At 56.0% G+C, this 20,544-nt stretch overlaps 2 non-coding genes across 2 annotated transcripts; one reads left to right on the top strand and one right to left on the bottom strand.

Moving 5' to 3' along the window:
* Positions 1 to 3,576: 3,576 nt before the first annotated feature.
* On the bottom strand, positions 3,577 to 3,670 carry TRNAK-UUU. Its single transcript has 2 exons — positions 3,633 to 3,670; positions 3,577 to 3,612 (listed from the first exon to the last, which is right to left on the bottom strand). It is a non-coding gene; the product is annotated as a tRNA-Lys (tRNA).
* A 12,629-nt stretch (positions 3,671 to 16,299) lies between these two features.
* TRNAD-GUC lies at positions 16,300 to 16,371 on the top strand. Its single transcript has one exon. It is a non-coding gene; the product is annotated as a tRNA-Asp (tRNA).
* Positions 16,372 to 20,544: the final 4,173 nt, after the last annotated feature.

Genomic DNA, 20,544 nt, shown 5'->3' with positions numbered 1-20,544 from the left:
TACGTGAGCGCCAGGAGGAACCCCTTTCGAGTTTTCTTCTTCTCTTTGCCTGATTTTACTAGAAAACAGACGTCCCTGTTTAGAAGGTAAGAGCCTCCTTGAGGTTTGAAACCTGTTCAGTCTGATCCATCTGGTGACAGTTGAATTCTAGGCATGGAAAACACGAGCTTAAGGACGCAGAATTTTATTTCTCACCTAGGATTTTGTCCCTTAGAATCACTGGGGACATTAGGGTTTGTCCTTTTTTGTTTCACCTTTTCCTCCATCCATCTCTCCCTCCTTTCTCTTTGTCTCTTGCTTCTTTTGTTCTTTCTCCTGTTCCCCTCCCAACACCAGGAGGGGTGTGTGTGTGTGTTGCGGGGGAGCAGTGTGGTTTTTCCCCGTGTAGCCAGCACCAGACTTGGCACCACCCCCAGCTCTGCCCTCTTCCTGCCACTGCGACCCCATCTCACCTCCTGATCCTGGCTGGGCGCCCCCGGCCCCTCGTAGCAGGGGGCTGTGCAGGAGGGTCTCCTTGCAACCATGAGTGGGTGTCTGGTGGGTGCTGTCACCTCCGCCAGAGACCCCCAAGAGACTCACTAGCTTCCTCCGCATGCGGGGAGGGGCTCCTACTTTCTGATTTGGGTGGGGGAGATTCCGTGATGTCAGAGCCCGTCGGGGGAGGGGATCGAATCATAGTCTGGAGTGGCAGGGCAAACCCCTCCCCCAGTCAGATTCCACTAGGGGGCTGGGCTGGGATCTGTAGGGAGGGAGACACACGAAAAAACAGTCACCACTATGGAACCCAGGAGTCCTGACTCCCAGTCCCCCTGCTCTCACCTCTAGACCCCCCTCCGCTCCCAGAGCCAAGGATAGAACCCAGAGGTCCTGGTGCTCAGCCGCCTCCCTGCTCTGACCACTAGACCCCACTCCCCTTTTAGGCTCGCTGTCTCATCTATCCACCCAGCCCACCTGTCCATCCCTTTGCTGCAGGTTTCTGGGATGTCACCCCTGCTCTGTGCTTCCCCAGTGCAGCCCAAGGCCTTTCCTCCCCCCAGCCACACATCCTCTCTCCCCTCGTGCTGGATCATCTGCTTGGCCCCCTACCGCCTCTTGAGGTGCGCTGTGCGGCCTGGCTGGGGATTGTGCAATGGCCCAGCATCAGGCAACGCAGAACGTAAACCACAGGCCTGGCCCGGCCCCACCCCACCCCACCCCACCGGAGCTGCCTTCCAGGTGCATCGGAGCCCAGCACCCTCCACCTGTGCCCTCCTGCCCCACAAGGGGTGAGCTGCAGCCCCCGCCATGCTCTGCAGAGGGGAGAAGGGTCAAACCAATCAGCCCATTTAGGATGGGGGAATCAACACCCTTTTTTCTGCACAGTCACTGACCATCAGCGGGATTCCTCCTTCTCCTCCCTTCTGTGCCTCGTGTGACTAAATCTCTGTACCTAGACAGCCGGTCCATCTGCTGCACCCCAATCCCCCATGCCTGAGCCTCCCTGCCAAAGCCCTGCACCTGGCTCCAGAGAATTAAGTCTCACACCCCGCTGGGAACTCGACTTCTTGTGCCCAGACAGTCTCAGCCCCCCTCAGTAGATGACCTGAGTCTGAGAAACACAGTGTCCGTCTTCTCTAAAGAAGTACTTGGAGAGGTTTTTTTTTAATTATGTGACCACGTGGCCTAATGGATAAGGCGTCTGACTTCGGACCAGGCGATTGAGGGTTCGAGTCCCTTCGGGGTTGTGCTTGTGCAGTTTTACCTTTGGGCTGAACGTCCTGCTCCCTTCAGGGCTGGAACCTCTTCTTGGCTGCTCAGGCCAATGCTCTGGCTTCAGCTAGAGCCCCGGGAAGGAGTTGGGGGGTGGGTGTCACAAAGGCTGGGGCATGAGCCCCAGGTGCTTCCAGTCTCGCCTTTGCCTTTCCTGACTTGCCAAAGAAAATGGGCGGCTGCCCGGGCTAGAGTGTGGAGCAGTTTCCCTCTTCCAAGTGTGCGCCTGTCCCTGTGCTGGAGGGGGGTTGCTACATAGCACCTTGGGATCCTGGGTGTTTCTCTGCTTCTCGCCAGCTGGGGAAAAGCCTCTTGGGGAAAAATCTCCTGCCCCACTGCCAAAGTGAGCACCTTGAGTGGGAACGGTAAGAGGCCCCACCAAGGGGGCTGGCCCTGCTTTCCTACCGTCTTCTGATGTTGGCCATAGAGCATCAGCAGCCGCCCCCGCATGCTGGTCTGTGGGTGGCCTTCAGTGGGTGTTTGGCATGGCAGGGAGCAGGCTGGCCGGGGGTCTTTGTCGCTGTCTGCTGGCCACACATAGGCATGGTCCTCCCCTCCTCTGAACAGCCAGAGTTAGTCTGTGCTTAGAAAGCAGAGACACAGGAGACTCAAGACAAGAGGGTGAGAAAGATTGAGAAAGGACCTATGCAGACAGCAGCCCACACTACAGGGACACTGCCTGGTTAAGGGATGTGGAGGCACCAAATTGCCCCAAATTTCCCGGTGCCCCACGCAGCTGGGTACTGCTCCAGCGGCGAACTCGATCCCCCGGCTGGCTGAGCCGGCCAGAAAAGCTGCCCCTGCCCCTGCTCCTGCTCCACCTCTTCCCACAGCCCCCCACCCCTGGTCTGCCCCCACCCCCCTCTTCCCCCCCCCACTCCACTCCATCCACCCCCCACTCCGCTCCTTCCCCTGAGTTACACCCCGGTGGACGGCAGGAGGGATCAGGCGCACCTGGCACTCACCGAGCGGTGGGAAATGGAACGACCTGGCCCCAGCCTGCTCTGCTCCACCAGCTCCCAGCCGCGCCACTGGTGAGTGCTGGGGGGTGTTTTTCCCCCATGTTCCAAGGCTGGGAGCAGAGTGCAGCAGGCTGGGGCCGGATCACTCCACTTCCTGCCGCCCCGTGATGTGGGGTCAGGCCTGCCCTGCAATTACCGGGCGGCGGGAAGTGGAGTGACCTGGCCCCGCTCCGCTCCGCTCTGCCAGCTCGGGCTGGGGGACAGGGGTGCCATGTAGGGCACCAAAATGTCTAGGGACAACCCTGAATAGATCATTTTCCCACAGGGACCGATGGCTGTTAGAATAGAGATATACAGGCTGCCTGTACAGGCCTAGACTGTAAGAACTGCGGTGTCAGAGCTGGGAAGGGGGACACTGGGGAACAGACTCTGTCGGTCTATAGAGATAAGCCCGACTGGTGTGAAGGGCTTCGGAATCTGCTTGCTGGGAAACTAACTCCAGTAAACATCCCTTTGTCTGCGCTTCTGACTTCTGGTCTTTTGCTGCTTGCTGTCTGCGTGACAAGAGCCAGGGAAGTGGGCGGGGGAAGGGAAAGCCCTCCTACAATGGCTCCTTGCTCCTCTCCCTCCAGGCTCAGGGGTCAAGGTTGGGCAGGACTCCATGCTCTGCTTGAGGGATCCTGGCACAGGGGCTGGTGGGGGGGCGGGAAGAAAGGATTGCAGGTTCTGACCTGTGCTCTGGAGAGGAGGTAATAGGTGAAGGGGGTGTTTTTGACTCTTCCCTTCCTCAGTGTCCCCTGGGCTGGAATTCTACATTCCACAGGGCCAAATAAGGGAGTGAAGCCACTTGGCTAATGAAAACCAGTGCTCCAGGTGAGGCTTGAACTCACAACCTCAGCATAGCTCCTCTCAGCACTGCCCTAAAAGTACTGTGCGCTAACCAATTGCGCCACTGGAGCACCTGCTAGTTATTATTCTCTGAGACCCCTAGGTTGATACAGGCGAGGAGTGACCCAAAACATTCTCAGTGGGGCTGAGAGCAGGTAGCGACAAGTGTTGTACTCCCTGGGGTGGATTCTTCTTAAGGGTTCCAGGCCCCATTTCACCCTTTTGTTCTTCCCTGTGTAATAACAGAGCTGGTTAAGACTCAATGGAGAGTCTTGCTGCAGACCAACAGAGCTGAAATCACTGAGAACCAGCTCTAAGCATTAGTCCTGCTTTGGTACAGTGTCTCTCATGCAAGAAACTGCCCAGTCTGCGCTAGCAGTGAGGCTCCCTCACTAACAGCTGAAATCAGGGAGAGCTGTGTGAAGTGCAGGGCCCCAGAGGTGCCTGAACAGGGGGGAACAACACCCCACGGCTTTTAAAAATGGGAGGGCTCTGCCTTACCACTTTGTAATGACCATAAGGGCGAGTGAGGGTGGGAAGGGGGCGGAGAGCAGTGAGCGGGAGATGGGGTCTTGAGGTAAGAGGCAGCGTAGGAGCGGGGCCTTGGGGAGAAGGGAGGGCAGGGGCGTGGCCTCGAGTGGAAGGGGTGGGGCTACTGTTTGGGCTCTGGTGGCTGCTACTTTTAGGCAGGGCAAGTGCGGGGGCAAGTGGGGCAATTTGCCCCACAAGCCCTGGCCAAGAATCCCTTCCCTGGCTAGAGGCGCCTTTTTAATTTTTACTCACCCGGCAGCAGTCCGGGTCTTCGGCAACACTTCAGCGGCGGGTCCTTCAGTTCTGCCGAGGACGCAGAGCGAGTGAAGGACCCGCTGCTCCTGAAGACTCGGACGCCACCCAGTGAGTACAAGCGCCACAGCGGGTGGCACCTTTTTTATGTCTGCTCCCCCGCTTTGCTGCAGGCCCTCGAATCCTCTGGGCGGCCCTGCTTTTAGGGAGCCTGTTCTGCTCCTGGTGGGACCACAAGGTGTCAAATGGTGCCTGGAACCATTAAGAAGGATCCACCCCACCGAGTACAACACTTGTCGCTACCGGCTCTCACCTCCACTGAGACTGTTTTGGGGTCACTCCTTGCCTGTATCAGCCTAGGGGGGTCTCAGAATTATAATTAACAGGTGCTCTAGTGGTGCAATTGGTTAGTGTGCAGTACTTACAGGGCAGTGCAGAGAAGAGCTATGCTGGGGTTGTGAGTTCAAACCTCACCTGCGGCACTGGTTTTCATTGACCACATGGCATCACCCCCTTATTTGGCCCTGTGGAATGTAGAATTCTAGCCCTGGGGACCCTGAGGCAGGGGAATAGTCAAAAACACCCCCTTCAATTATTACCTCCTCTCCAGAGCACAGGTCAGAACCTGCAATCCTTTCTGCTCCCCTCCCTCCTGCAGCCCCTGTGCCAGGATCCCTCAAGCAGAGCCTGGAGTCCTGCCCCTGGCGTCTGTACTATTGACAAACTCTACGTGACAGGGACAAAACACTCAAATCCCGCCTGGTGCGGGGAGCCAGGTTTGCTCTTCAAATTCTGTCATTGGTACATTTCCAGGCCTGGGAATGTCCCACAACAGTATTTAATGGGAAGCTGCCTGCAGAACAGTTACACTGCACAGAGCTCCTGTGGAGGAGGGATGGAAATTAGTAACATTTTGAGGATCGTTTGGGAAATGAGCCTTTGCTGACAAGGTTTGTCTCTGTTCATATTTCACCTTCAGGTGTTATGTTGAGGGATCTTTAGTGTATTTTTGTGAGGTTAATAACTATCTCCTCAACTTTATTTACTCAACTTAAAAATTGGTGTCACTTGATTTTTGCATCTCCCTGTGAAAATACAACTGACAAGTGTGGCTTTCTACAGGGGGTCATGATGTTAAAGTTAAGGAATTCAGTCTCTGTACTTCTGGGGGAGTGGGTGGCTTTTTTACAGCTGCCTCACTGCCAGGCACACTGGGCTGTTAGCTGCACCCACTGTCCTTGCCAGGGGCCCCTGCTGAACCCTGGGCGGCTGCACTGCAGGGCTGGGGTGACTCTGCAGGTGGAGAAGCTGCTGTGGAGCAATGTAGAGCAGGTGCAGGAAGGAGACGGGGTCACTATTCTCATGCTGAACTGCACAGTTTTCCAAATTTGGGACTAGATTCATAGATTCATAGACTTAAGGTCAGAAGGGACCATTATGATCATCTAGTCTGACCTTCTTCACAACGCAGGCCCCAGAATCTCACCCACCCACTCCTGTAACAAACCCCTGACCTATGTCTGAGTTACTGAAGTCCTCAAATTGTGGCTTAAAGACCTCAAGGTGCAGGGAATCTTCCAGCAAGTGACCTGAGCCCCATGCCGCAGAGGAAGTCGAATGTCCGAGAACAATTCAAGGGGAAGGTGAACGCAGAGCAATGACACTGGAGATGCCCAGACCTCCAATAGGGGCAATGTGGAAATTAATAATGGGAAGATCATTTGTGAAATTAGTCGTCACTGACAAGATTTGTCTCTGTTCCTATTTCACGCTATGGTGTTAGTTAGAGGAATCAGTACAGATTTTTACTATATTAATTAAACACTTAATTCTATTTAATCAAGCCAAAAACTTAGTATCACTTATTTTTTCTCTGTCCTAGCAAGAATGAATTGAATTTTGTGACTTTCTGGAAAGTGCAGCGAGATTAAATGTGGGAAATTCAGTCTCTGTGTTCGTGAGCTGATGTTTTCCTCTCACAGGTTAGTGCCTGCATTGAAATACCCAGAGGGATCTAAGGACTGGTGTATGCTGGGCACTGAACTGGCAAAGCGACGTCTCTCAGGGTGTGACCCCCCCCAAACCCATATAGTTAAGGTGACCTAAGCCTGGGTTAGATAGTCCTAAAGAAAAGGAAGAATTGTTCTGTCCATGCAGCTATTACAGGGATGGGAAAATCCCTCCAGTCACTGTCTACTCCAAAGTGCTATAGCAGTGCCACAACAGCATTTTAAGTGTAGACAGAGTAAAACTAGATTTATCTCCAGTTCGCACTGTGGATGCTCAGGCACTAAGACTACAATAATAACAACAGCAGCACAGTGCTTGTGTAGTTGGCAGGATTCAAAACTGCGCAGGTAGACCCCAATAGATTTCTAGTCCATCGCCTTAACCACTCAGCTACAACTACTTGACATGCAGTTGTTTCACTGCATGATGATTTTGTTCTCACTAAATTGTCACTTCAAATTGTTTGCCCAAACCAGCTTCCCCAGCACACTAACGGCTGTGCATCAGTGTAAGTGTGTCCTGGGCTGAACAGCGAGAACTCCTGCCCATTTTCCTTCCGGTTGGAGCAGCATTAGAGTGTGTTTGTGTGAACGACATTGCTGTAGATTGTTGTTCATTCCCCACTCTGACAATTCAGACAGTCCCTTTCCTAGTCAAATCTCCAGCACATCGTTCCAATAGCAGGGGGCAGGATTTCTCTGGGGCACTGAAATTTTTCAGAGGGCCGGTGCGTGAACTCAGCCTTGCATTCCACCCTTGATGTTTGATGGACTAACAACAGCAGCAGAAAGAAAGAGCGGAGCCAATATCTCCCTGGCAGGGATGCAGGTGCCATGACCCCTCTGTCTGACCGTCATCATTGCAGGAGAAAAAGGTTCACTGGCATCGAATGCCCTGGCTCAGACCACAGACAAAGGGAGGTTTTGCTGTTTATGGATCTGTGCAAAGGAAATTTTGTCTCTGTGTGAAACTGAGGTCAGAAATGAAACGTCCACACGGTGGCCCTATGCTCTAGGGAATGTGGGTGAAGGACTCGGGCTGAGAAATGATTTAACAGGGCTTTGTTTCAATTTATTGCCCTGTTTAAAATCTATGGCCAAAAGGCAGCCACTGTTGTTAGTACTTGTACCTGTGTAGGGACACCCCAGTGGGTGTCAAGTCCATTGTCTTCACCAGGGGCAGTCGATTATTTTAGCAAAGTACAAATTTCTTGGTCAAGGCCTAGGCTCCAGAGAAAACAATACACTGCTGATAAGAAGAAGTATGTCAAAAGATTTTGCAGCCACCATGGGCATAACTATGATGTGTCGTGTTTCACTCTTTATACCTGGCACCACCTCCTTTCCCTTTAGCCTTGTAGTTGACCAAGGGCAAAGCTGAACATCTCCTCAGATACCAGGGAGTGTTTGTGTCCATTCCTGCGAGCTACACAGGGGTTTGATGTTGCTGTTTCAGTCCTCTGGCTCTGGCGGGATAAGGAACGATTCAGGCTGTCACTGAACTGAAGGAGGAAGATCAGTTTTTGACAGGCAGAGGGACGCCTCCTCTTAAAGGTGTTTGTCTGGCTGGCAGTCCTGGTTCCCAGGTCTCGCCCGTGGGGCTCCAGCAGTTTTGGGACCAGGTCACTCCCTTGGCCCCACCGGCTGCCCCCAGGTGCTCCCCCCCAAGGGCCCCGTCAGTGCAGCGGAGCTGAGCAGCATCTGCCTGCTCGCTCCAGTGGCTGCCGGCCCCTCCCCATGGCAGGGCGGGGTGGGTCGCTGCCTCTATGCGCTGCCCCCACCCCGAGCCCCTGCAGCCAATGGGACACTGGAGGGGTGATGCCTGGGGGCAGCAGAACATGGAGGCCCCCCAGCCTGCCCCGCCTTGGAGCCCCAGGTAAGCGCCGCACCCCTGACTCCCTCTGAGAGCCTGCACCACCATCCCCTCCCCACATACCCCCTCCTCCCCGCAAACTCCCTCCCAGAGCCTGCACCCCGGTCCACACACACCTGCCCCAACTCCCTCCCACAGCCTGCACCCTCTCCCTCCACACACACCCTCCCGCCCACCCTAATCTCCCTCCCAGAGCCTGCACCCCCACCCCTCCTCCTGTTCCCCCTACCCCCTGGCCCAGCCCAGAGCTTGTACCCAGCACCCAAACTCCCAGAGCCGTACAAGGAATTTTTGTGCCCGATGCAAGGGCCGGCTCCAGGCTCTTTGGCGGGGGGTCCCTGAGTCCCTGTCGGAGGGAATCACCTGCCACTGAATTGCCACCGCTGCTTCATTCATCCTTCGGTGGCAATTCAGGAGCGGGTCCCTGAGTCCCTCTCGGAGAGAAGGACCCACTGCCAAATTGCTGCCGAAGAAGTGGCAGCAGTAGAGCTGCCGCCGAAGCGCCTCTGATCGTGGTAGAGCTGCACCCCTCCACTTTGCGCGCCCGAGGCAAGTGCCTCACTCGCCTCGCCCTTGTTACAGCGCTGCAAACTCCATCCCAGAGCCTGCACCCCAGCACCCCTCCCCCACCCAAACTCCCTCCCAGAGACCAGCCTCTCACCCCTTCTGCACCCAAACTCCCCCCACAGCCTGCACCCCTCCTGCACCCCAATCCCCAGCCCAGGGCCTGCACCCTAGACCTCCTCCCCCCACCCAAACTCCCTCCCAGAGCCTTAGGCAGGTGAGGGGTGGAGTTTTGGGGGGCGGGTTCTGGGCAGTATGAGTGACATTATTGGCCCACTGGGAGGACTGGAGGACTGGCACCGGCCCTAAGGTAAATTGAGATTGAGACCCTGCTTTAAGGGATTGGAGCAATGCTGGAGAGACTGACGGGCAGGGAGCTGGGGAGCTGTGTGTGCTCCAAGGAGAGTTGTTGTTGTGCTCTGGTGACACAGAGCGGGGGTGGGGAGTTTGTAAGCTGTGGTGTTTGTATAGAGAGAAAGTTTACTAACCCCCAGGTTAAAAACTGTTCCTGCTCTGGGCTATACAGGACACTCTCTGTCGTGAGGGTAGGTCAGTGGGTGAATGTTTCCCTGCAGGGTAATGGGTTCTTAGTTCCAATCCAAATGATTCCCTTTAAAAACTTTTTCGAATGAAAATCAATTTCCAGACCCATCTCCAGTATGTTCAGGAGTTCGCTGAATGGGGGCAGGGGGCTTGAAATGAATTTAAACACTCAGCATTTTCCTGTGCAAATGTATAAAGATCTAGCACAGCTGTCCAGCAGCTGAAATCAGTTCCAGTCCTCGGCGTCTCTAAGAGGGACACTCAGTAGCTGAGGCATGTGGGACACCTCTGTGGTGATGACAGGTGAAAAAATGCTGGATTCAATGAAAGCTGAGCCCATAGGAGGGGAAGGTGAACGGCAGCACCACACAGGGTCATAACACTCAGACACGGGGCTTCACTGTCACTGCCCCTGTGTTTTCCATCATTTCTATCCTAAGGAACACACCCTCCCCCTCCCCCACACATTGTCACACACAACCTTCTCCCCTTGAGCCCCATCCCACCCCACCCCTCCCCCTCTCCCCCACACACGCCATGGGACACAGCCTCTCGGTGACTCTCCCAGATGGGGGCTTGTCTCTGCATCTCCCCAACAGGGGAGCAGAGAGCCGAAAGGGCCACAGGAGACCAATGGAGCTAGGCAGGGATAGAAAAGACTTCCCCTCCCTTCCCTTCCCTTCCCAAGAGTCCCGTTAATCTCACCCATGGGATGTTCCAGCACCGGGTGGGCTCAAAGCACCAACCTTCCCCTGAGCAATGGAAGGGGCAACCTGCTTTATCACACGGAAGGAGGCTCCCCACCTCTGCTGCTGCCATCCTGCAGCCTTTAATATGGATTTGTTTTAGCTAATGCAACCCCCCGACACACACTCCACTAATCCATCCATGAAACATGGAGACAAGCTCCTGAAAGTAGGGTCCAGGGATGCAATGGGTTAGTGCTCAGTACTTGTAGAGCAGTGCTGAATGGAGTCATGCTGAGGTTGTGAGTTCAAACCTCACCTACAGCACTAGTTTCCTTTAAGCAAATGGCTTCTGCCAATCATTTTGCCCTGCAGAAAATACAATTGCAGCTCAGAAGACACCGAGGTCCCCTTGCTTTACAGAGAGCAGGGCAGATTCCACAGATCTACCAGGCTCTGCTCTCCACCAGCCGCCTGGGTCAGGAGGGGTCAGGCAGAGCCCAGAGCACTGCCCCCGACTCCCCCTCAGTCTTTGCTCCCCAAACCACCTGTGTGCTCACCCTCTTCGCTGTGAGACTCAAACCCTGCCTGGCTTTCTGTATGTCGGTGGTTTTTGTTGTCTGTCGTGTTGCTGTGCATGTGAGTCCTGTGTGATTTTTGTGGATGACATGCATATTTTTGTGTGTGTGTGTGACTTTTGCATACAGATTGTTTTTTGCTAAGTATTATTTTGGTATGTGGTTTTTGTGCTTTCCTGTTGTGGGCTTTTGCTGTATTTTTTGGTGTGGATTTGTTCTCTGTTTTGTGTGGCTTTCCCTTATGTGTATATGGCTCTGTGTGCTGTGTGGGTTTGGTTTTTGTTTATGTCTGTGTGGGCCTGTGCAGTCTGTGATGTTCTCTTTCTCTCTAGTTGTCTCTCTGTTTGTATCTTCATGTGTAAATTCACTGGAACTTTTCAAACTCTCCACAGCTTTGCCAATTTTCACCAGGAATTTTACTCATTAACAAATTCTCACTTGTTCCCTACCAGTTGGTGACCATTGCCCCAGGGGCATGTCAGTCTCAGGGTCCTGATTTCCCATTGACCCTTCCCCCTTCTATTGGGACTGGGAAATAGTCAACCAAAAAACCCCACTCAGTTTTAGTAAAGGGCCAACAGTCCCTTACACAAGCTGGGCCTGTGAGGGAGGGGGAGCTTAGTGGTTTGAGTATTGGCCGGCTAAACCCAGGTGTGTGAGCTCAGCCCTTGAGAGGGCCATTTAGGGATCTGGGATAAAAATCTGTCTGTGGCTTGGCCCTGCTTTGAGCAGGGGGTTGGACTAGATACCTCCTGAGGTCCCTTCCAACCCTGGTGTTCTATGATAGTGTTGCCGGCACAGAGGGCCGAGGACAGCAACAGTGGGGGTTCGTTGCCCGGTGTGCGCCGCATTAATTAACACACCAGGGTGGAGAAGCAAAACCAGGTTTATTTGAGCCCAAATAAGGTGCAAGGGAGACATAGCAATCTCAAATCCTGCACACAGATACAAACAGCTCTTTCTCTTTATACATGATTTCAGCTAAGCATTTCCATTCCCCCCACACTCCTCATCCCCCTTTACCCCCCTTCTTGCCCCTCCCGTCTATTCCCATGTACCAAATACACTTTCCAATAGCAATTACACTAAACAGGTTAAATCATACTTGGCAAAAACCACGTTAGCTCATTAGTACCTCTTCTGTTAACAGTTATCGGTACTTTCCCACTGTGGAGGCTACGTTCTCATGCATATAACTTCAATTACAGCATCTGCTTTCCGCCTATCTTATTTAGTATTGGCTACATCTAGTGTCAAGCAGCCTTGCAGCTGCCAGTAGTCAGCACATAACACAAGAGGTTACAAAAGTTTAGTAAGGCTAACAAAAGCACTTTACATAAAGGTACTTTGGGTCACATAGGCCCAAAGTCATCCTCCCGAGTTACCTAGATTTATGCCTAGTGACACCAACAATAGGGTCACCAATGTTCAGAGAAACTAGCACAAGCTGGGCCCATGGTGTAATGGTTGGCATGCTGAAATCTGAGTTCAAATCTCAGTGGGACCTTGTGGTAAATCCCTGGAGATCCAAGCGCTTTACTATCTCCAGCTGTCTAAGAATGAGTTGTTTACCTTGTGCTGAGTGACTCATACCCACTGGAGCCAGGTCTTTGGTTGGAAAGGGGTCTAGAAGTGGCTATGGTTTGACTGGGTGTTTGGGATTTCTGATGCCCACAAGTTTGGCCCTTGTGCTTTCTACCACACTCTTCCTCTTGCCCACATGGCGCTTGAAGAAAGGAGTGTCAGGGCCAGGTTTCATAGTCAGGGAAAGGCAGGAGGGAGGAAGAGTCCCAGGCTGGAGCCCAGCACCTCTCCTCCTCTGGGCACCTAGAGCAGAGGCGGCTGGTGCTGACAGCTCCAAGGGAAGGCTTAAAAGCCACAGAGCAACCAAGGGTAAGGCAAGAGGAGGGGAGAACCATGCCTATGCGTGGCCAGCAGGCAGCCACAGAGACACCCAGCCAGCCTGCTCCCTGCCATGCAGAACCCCCACTGAAAACCACCAACAGCCAGCTGCTGATGCTCTGCGGCCAACATCACAAGATGGTAGGAAAGCAGGGCCAGCCCCCATGGATGGGCCTCTGACTGGTCCCACTCAAGGTGCTCACTTTGGCAGTGGGGCAGGAGATTTTTCCCCCAAGAGGCTTTTCCCCAGCTGGTGAGAAGCAGAGGAACACCCAGGCTCTGAAGGTGCTATGTAGCAATCCCCTCAAGCACAGGGACAGGCGCACACTTGGAAGAGGGAAACTGCTCCACACTCTAGCCCGGGCAGCCGCCCAGTTTCTTTGGCAAGTCAGGAACGGCAAAGGGGAGACCGGAAGCACCTGGGGCTCATGCCCCAGCATTTGTGACACCCAACCCGCAACTCCTTCCCGGGGCTCTAGCTAAAGCCAGAGCATTGTCCTGAGCAGCCAAGAAGAGGTTCCAGCCCTGAAAGGAGCAGGACATTCAGCACAAAGGTTAAACTACACAAGCACAACCACGAAGGGACTCGAACCCTCAATTACCTGATCCAAAGTCAGACGCCTTATTCCTTAGGCCACGTAAACAAAACCTTTCCAAGCACTGATTTGGCAAAGGCAGACACTGTGTTTCTCAGGTCCTCTACTGAGTGGGGCCGAGACTCTCTGGGCACATGAAGTCGAGTTCCCAGTGAGATGTGAGACAATTCTCTGGTACAGGATTTTGGCAGGGAGGCTCAGGCATGAGGGACTGGAGTGCAGCGGACAGACCAGCTATCTAGGTGCTTAGATTTGGTCTCACTGAGGAGAAGGAGGAACCCTGCTGACAGGCAGTGGCTGTGGAGAAAAAGAGGGATGTCCAGGCTGCTCAGGTCTCCTTCTTCCAGCTCCTTATCTAGCTGAGCTGCTCCACCGGCCTGGACAAGTCCTCTGCATGCACAGCAAATAGCCCAAGAGCCATTTCTGCCCAAACCTGTGTTGGGGGGTGAGCTTCTGTCTTCCCTGTCCCATCCGCGCTAGAGCAGACCACTAGATTGAGAGAGACAGTCAACAACTATTAAGGCTAAGATTATATAAAGGGGGTCACAGAATTTGTGACTGTCAGAGATCTCAGTGACATTTTCCACCTCAGCCCTGGGGCAGCAAGACTGGAGCTGTCGGCCGGTGGGGGCCCCACAGCTATCAGCCACCAGTGTTGGAAGGGGCTCCCACAGGCCCATGCCACCACGGATGGACCCCACAGCTCCCAGCTGCTGTGGGTGGATCCAAGAGCTCCCAGCATGTGACAGGGGGACCCTGGAGCTCCCAGTCAGGTGACTGGGTTATAAGTCCGGTCAGCCATGCTGCGGGGATCAGGCAGGCTGGTCCCTAGGGCACCGCGCTGCGCCCTGGAAATGGCCAGTAGGTCCCCCCTGCTGCACCGCTGACCAGGAGCCGCCCGAGGTAAGTCTGCACCCCAGCCCCCGGCCCCAGCCCTGAACCCCCCCAAACCCAGAGCCCCCTCCCCTCTGCACTTCAACCTCCTGCCCCAGCCCAGAGCTTCCTCCCACACCTGGAACCCCTCATCCCTGCCCCCACCCCAGAGCCATCACCCCGTCCTGGACCCCAACCCCCTGCCTCAACCCACAGCCCCCTCCTGCACTCTGAATCCCTCAGCCCCACCCTGCAGCCTGGAGCCCCCTCCTCCACCCCAAACCCCTCATCTCCCCACAGCTCCCGCAGGCAGACCCTGGGGCTCCCAGCAGCCATGGGTGGCCGGGGAGCCCCCACAGCCCCACCCCACTGCGTATGGACCCTGCAGCTCCTACGAGTGGACCCCAGAGCTCCCAGCCGCTGCGGATGGACCCAGGATTTCCCAACAGGCCTTGATGGCAGGAGGACCCTGCAGCCCCATGTCATTGCTCACAGACCCTGCAGCGCCGCAGCCCCGGGAGCTCCCGGCCGCCCCAGGCAGGAGAGGAGCCCCCAGCGCTCAGACACCGCAGGCAGAGCCGGAAGCTCCCAGTCACCGGGGGGGGGGTGAGGAGAAGCCGCAGCCCCCGGCCAGTGCAGGTGGCCCCGTAGCTCCCAGCCGCCGCGGGCGGGCGCCAGAGCCCCCCGCTGCCATCGGGACCCCCCGGCCGCCCCGGGCAGGACCCGTCACCCCGCGACCGGCAGGAAACAGCCACGCGCGGAAGCGCCTCGCGCCCTGTGACCCCCCCCCGGTGCTGCGGCTTCTCGCCAGGCGGGAGGCGGCGCCGCTGCTGCGGTCTCGGTCCCTCCGCCCGGCAGCGGGACCCCCCCGCGCGGCCTCGCGCCGCTTCTCGCGGGCGGCGCTGAGCTCTGAGCGCACAAGGCCCTGGCGGCTCCGCCCCGCATCGCTGTCAGACAACGTCACCAATGGGAGATGAGCCCGTCAGAAACGTCAGTTGGGTAGGGCCCAATGGGAGACCAGCTTTCAGAGACCCGCCCCGCATGAGGGCCCAATGGGAGATCAGCTGTCAGAAAGCACTAGGCAGGCCAGCACCAGCCAACCAGGAACCGCCCCTGATCTTAGGCACCCAGACAGCCCCACCCCCACGTGTCCTACTCCTCACAGCAGCAGCCAGGGCTCGTGTCACGCCCCACAGCAACCCCCAAAGCAGAGTCTCAATTCCCCTCCCCCACCACAGCTGTTCATTAGGTAACAAAAACCCCACCCAGGCACCAAAAAGGGGGGAAACACTTTCCGCTTCCCACAACCAAGCGTCTCCCTCCCCCCCTTCCCCATGTCTGGCCACACGCTCCCAGCTCAGGGTGACCACACACCCCGTCGGGGCAGGCTCTGCTCAGCCCGGCTCCCCACAGCCTGCACTAAACATGTGGGGCCCAACCCCAAAACTTACTCATATTTTACCCCAATGGCCCCAAACTGCCACTTTTAATATATGCAAATAAGGTGCTGCCATGCTTAGGCCACGCCCCAGCTCTCCAGTGGAGCCACCCGGCAGAGAACCAGGTGATATTTAAATTAGCCAGGACGTCGCTCAGTCATTGCCCTCTGCTCCCAGCAGGTGGCGCCGGAGAGCTCCGAGCTCGCTCCCTTCCCTTTCTCGCGTCGGCTTCAGCCCCCGGGTTACAAACGCACCAACCGGGGAGCAGGAGTGCGGGGCTGCTCCAGGGTGACCAGATGTCCCATGTTTAAAGGGACAGTCCGGTTTGGCTGGACTTTTTCTTATATAGGAGCCTATTACCCCCCACCACCCCCTGTCCCGTTTTCCACAGTTTCTTCAAGGTCACCCTATGGGGCAGCTCTGCGGGGACGGACTTGCACACTTGGGAGCCATCAGCCGGATCTGCGTGCCTGGGAAGCTGCGTCCCTCCAGAGGCGCTTGGGAAGCCAAAGGGGCCGTGGGTGAGTTTGTGATGAGGTGAGTCTGAAGTGTGGAAGGGGGAGGGTGGCAAGAGGAGGTTTTGAGAGGAAAAAAGGTGCTGCTGAGCTGGTAGGGGAGGGCAAGGTCCCAGGCGGGTGTTGTGTGAAGAGCTGTGTAGGCCCGGAAAGGCGTCGTGCTGGGCAAGGGCAGGTGAGGAGGGCCAGGGCTTTTCCCAGGGCTGTTGCTGCGGCCAAAGCCTTTGGGAGGCAGAAGAGGGCCAGGGGTGTTGTTGCCTGCTGGGGCCCATGCGACGGTGTAGGTGTACGCTGACCGTAGCTGGTCAGTGGGAGCGGGGGCCGCTCTCCGTGCCCCTTTCCTCGTTAGTATAGTGGTGAGTATCCCCGCCTGTCACGCGGGAGACCGGGGTTCGATTCCCCGACGGGGAGGTTGACCCCTTTTGAAGGGGGGACAAAGAAATCCCTTGCCTGCCCACCACATGTCTTGCATTCTCCTTCGACGGCCACTTCCCTTCGCACCCCGCACTGATGACTTTCACCTCCAGAGAGACAATTACCTCACAAGGACACGCTCGCCCTAGCCAAAGCCTCCCCCGAGGCCTGCACGTGGGGGCACGTTTCAGAGCAGCAAAGGGAAATAGGTTGGCCAGGGGCATGAGCAGTGATTTCTCAACACCCCCCCCCCCTGTTTTGTGAACTAATTACATGCCAAACCTGGTGGCTGAACTTCGCGACTTTGTCCTCACCCACAACTATTTCACATTTGAGGACAATATATATCTTCAAGTCAGCAGCACTGCTATGGGTACCCACATGGCCCCACAGTATGCCAACATTTTTATGGCTGACTTAAAATAACGCTTCCTTAGCTCTCATCTCCTAATGCCCCTACTGTACTTGCACTACACTGAAGACATCTTCATCATCTGGACTCATGGAAAAGAAGCCCTTGAGGAATTCCACCATGATTTTAACAATTTCCATCCCACCATCAACCTCAGCCTAGATCAATTCACTCAAGTGGTCCATTTCCTTGACAGTACTGTGCTGATAAGCGATGGTCACATAAGCACAACCCTATACCGGAAACCCACTGACCGCTAGACTTACCTACATGCCTCCAGCTTCCATCCAGGACACACCACATGATCCATTGTCTATAGCCAAGCTCTAAGATACAACCGTATTTGCTCCAATCCCTCAGACAGAGATAAACACCTACAAGATCTCTATCAAGCATTCTTAAAACTACAATACCCACCTGCTGAAGTGAAAATACAGGTTGACAGAGCCAGAAGAGTACCCAGAAGTCACCTACTACAAGACAGGCCCAACATAGAAAATAACAGAACACCACTGGCTAATTAAAACCTCTCTAGCAAATCATCAAAGATCTACAACCTATCCTGAAAGATGATCCCTCACTCTCCCAGATCTTGGGAGACAGGCCAGTCCTTGCTTACAGATAACCCCCAAATCTGAAGCAAATCCTCACCAGCAACCACAGAACAACAACACTAACCCAGGAATCTATCCTTGCAACAAAGCCCGATGCCAACTCTGTCCACATATCTATTCAAATGACACCCTAATACGACATAATCACATCAGCCATGCCATCAGGGGCTTGTTCACCTCCACATCTACCAATGTGATATATGCCATTATGTGCCAGCAATGTCCCTCTGCCATGTACGTTGGCCAAACCAGACAGTCTCTGTGCAAAAGAATAAATGGGATGCAAATCAGACGTCAAGAATTATAACATTCAAACACCAGTGTCGAAGAAAAACTCAGTTCTCGCTTTTTGTTTGGGTGCAGCAAAATCAAATACTTTATTATTTCTCCAGTAATTACAATGGAGGGAGAGAGTGCCATAGGACACAGGGTCCTGGACAGGTCTCTCAACTGGTAAACAATTACATCAAGCCTTTATACCTTTGTTACAGACAAGCTTAGACAATCATGGAGACAGTAAAAAGCAACAAATACATTTTGTTTATACATAAGCTTTTCTGCTATCTTACTAGAAAAAGCAAGACTGCACATTGCAAGGTCGTAATACTTTCACACAGTTCACTCTGTCTTACATTATCTTGCTTCTACAAATCTCACGTCATAAGGGTCACAGTATGGCCTGACTCTTGCTAACTGACTAACATGCATTAAAATCCCCTTCAAATCTTTATTAATTCTTTCCTTGCTTCCACACCAGTAGGAGAACACTTCAACCTCTGGCCGTTCAGTAACAGATTTAAAGGTGGCAATTTTGCAACAGAAAGCTTCAAAAACAGACTCCAACGAGAAACTGCTGAACTTGAATTAATATGCAAACTAGATACAATTAATTTAGGCTTAAATAGAGACTGGAAATGGCTGAGCCATTACACACATTGAATCTATTTCCCCATGTTAAGTATCCTCACACCTTCTTGTCAAACTATCTTAAATGGGTCATCTTGATTATCACTACAAAAGTTTTTTTTCTCCTGCTGAGAATAGCTCATCTTAATTAATTAGCCTCTTAGAGTTGGTTGGGCAACTCCCACCTTTTCATGTTCTCTGTGTGTATGTGTGTGTGCATATACATATATCCTCACTATATGTTCCATTCTATGCTTCTCCTCACCCCCCCCCCCGGTGACTGGGAGCTCCCGGCTCTGCCTGCGGTGTCTGAGCGCTGGGGGCTCCTCTCCTGCCTGGGGCGGCCGGGAGCTCCAGGGTCTTCGGAGCTGCAGGGTCTATTAGCAATGACATGGGACTGCAGGGTCCTCCCGCCATCAATGCCTGTTGGGAAATCCTGGGTCTATCCGCAGCAGCTGGGAGGTCTGGGGTCCACTTGTAGGAGCTGCAAGGTCCATACGCAGTGGTGTGGGCCTGTGGGGGCTCCCCTGCCACCCATGGCTGCTGGGAGCTCCAGGGTCTGCCTGTGGGAGCTGTGGGGAGATGAGGGGTTTGGGGTGGAGGAGGGGGCTCCAGGCTGCAGGGTGGGGCCGAGGGATTCAGAGTGCAGGAGGGGGCTGTGGGTTGAGGCAGGGGGTTGGGGTCCAGGATGGGGTGATGGCTCTGGGGTGGGGGCAGGGATGAGGGGTTCCAGGTGTGGGAGGAAGCTCTGGGCTGGGGCAGGAGGTTGAAGTGCAGAGGGGTGAGGGCTCTGGGGTGCAAGAGGGGGCTCTGGGTTTGGGGGGTTCAGGGCTGGGGCAGGGGGTTGGGGTGCAGACTTACCTCAGGCGGCTCCTGGTCAGCGGCGCAGCAGGGGGGACCTACTGGCCACTTCCAGGGTGCAGTGCGGTGCCCTAGGACACGTAGGGACCAGCCTGCCTGAGCCCCGCAGCACCGCTGACCGGACTTTATAACCAGGGGTGAGCTGGAGCCGGTTCGCACCGGTTCGCACGAACCCGTTGTTAAATTTAGAAGCGGTTTTAGAACCGCTTGTTAACTAGCTTCCCTGCGAGGGAAGCTTTGATGGGCTCTGCCTGGGAAGCCTGTAATTCCTCCTCCCGGCCGCCGGGGGGCGCTGCGCTGTGCTGCGAGAGCCATGTGAGCTGCCTCCTGGCCCTGTTGCTGCTCCTGCTCTTTGGACCTCTGGCCCTGGGGCTCCTGCTGCTGCTGCTGCCTGGTGGGTGCCCGGCTGCGTCCTGCTGCTCCCAGCCCCCCTCCCCCCGTGTGAGTGTCTGCGCCCCTCCCCCGCCCAGAGCCCCCTGTCTGCAGCCCCCTGCCCCCAGCCCCCCCGTGAGTGTCTGCGCCCCTCCCCCACCTTCCCTGCCCCCAGCCACCCCCCTGCCCGCCCCTGCCCCCAGCCAGCCCCTGCCCCCAGCCACCCCCTGCCCGCCCCTCCCCCGCAGCCAGCCCCTGCCCCCAGCCACCCCCTGCCCGCCCCTGCCCCCAGCCACCCCCTGCCAGCCCCTCCCCCGCCTTCCCTGCCCACAGCCACCCCCTGCCCCCCCCTCCCCCAGCCACCCTCTGCCCGCAGCTACCCGCAGCCACCCCCTGCCCCCAGCCACCCCCTGCCAGCCCCTGCCCCCAGCCAGCCCCTGCCCCCCAGCTACCTGCAGCCAGCCCCTGCCCCCAGCCAGCCCCAGCCAGCCCCTGCCCCCAGCCAGCCCCAGCCAGCCCCTGCCCCCAGCCACCCCCCTGCCCCCAGCCACCCCCAGCCACCCCCTGCCCCCAGCCAGCCCCTGCCCCCAGCCAGCCCCTGCCCCCAGCTACCCGCAGCCAGCCCCTGCCCCCAGCCAGCCCCAGCCACCCCCCTGCCCCCAGCCACCCCCAGCCACCCCCTGCCCCCAGCCAGCCCCTGCCCCCAGCCACCACAAGCCAGCCCCTGCCCCCAGCCAGCCCCAGCCACCCCCCTGCCCCCAGCCACCCCCTGCCCCCAGCTACCCGCAGCCAGCCCCTGCCCCACCCCCGCCCCCAGCCACCCCCAGCCAGCCCCTGCCCCCAGCCACCCCCTGCCCACAGCCGCCTGCAGCCACCCCCTGCCCACAGCCACCCGCAGCCCACCCGTCTGCATCACCTGCCCACAGCCAGCCCGTGTCACTCCCTGCCTCCAGCTAGCCCTGCCCCACGCCCCTATCTGCAGCCAGCCCCACATCCACTGGTGCC

This window comes from Mauremys mutica, unplaced genomic scaffold, assembly GCF_020497125.1.
Source record: "Mauremys mutica isolate MM-2020 ecotype Southern unplaced genomic scaffold, ASM2049712v1 Super-Scaffold_100125, whole genome shotgun sequence".
NCBI classification, from domain to species: domain Eukaryota; kingdom Metazoa; phylum Chordata; order Testudines; family Geoemydidae; genus Mauremys; species Mauremys mutica.
This window is presented reverse-complemented; position numbering and strand designations above follow the sequence as displayed.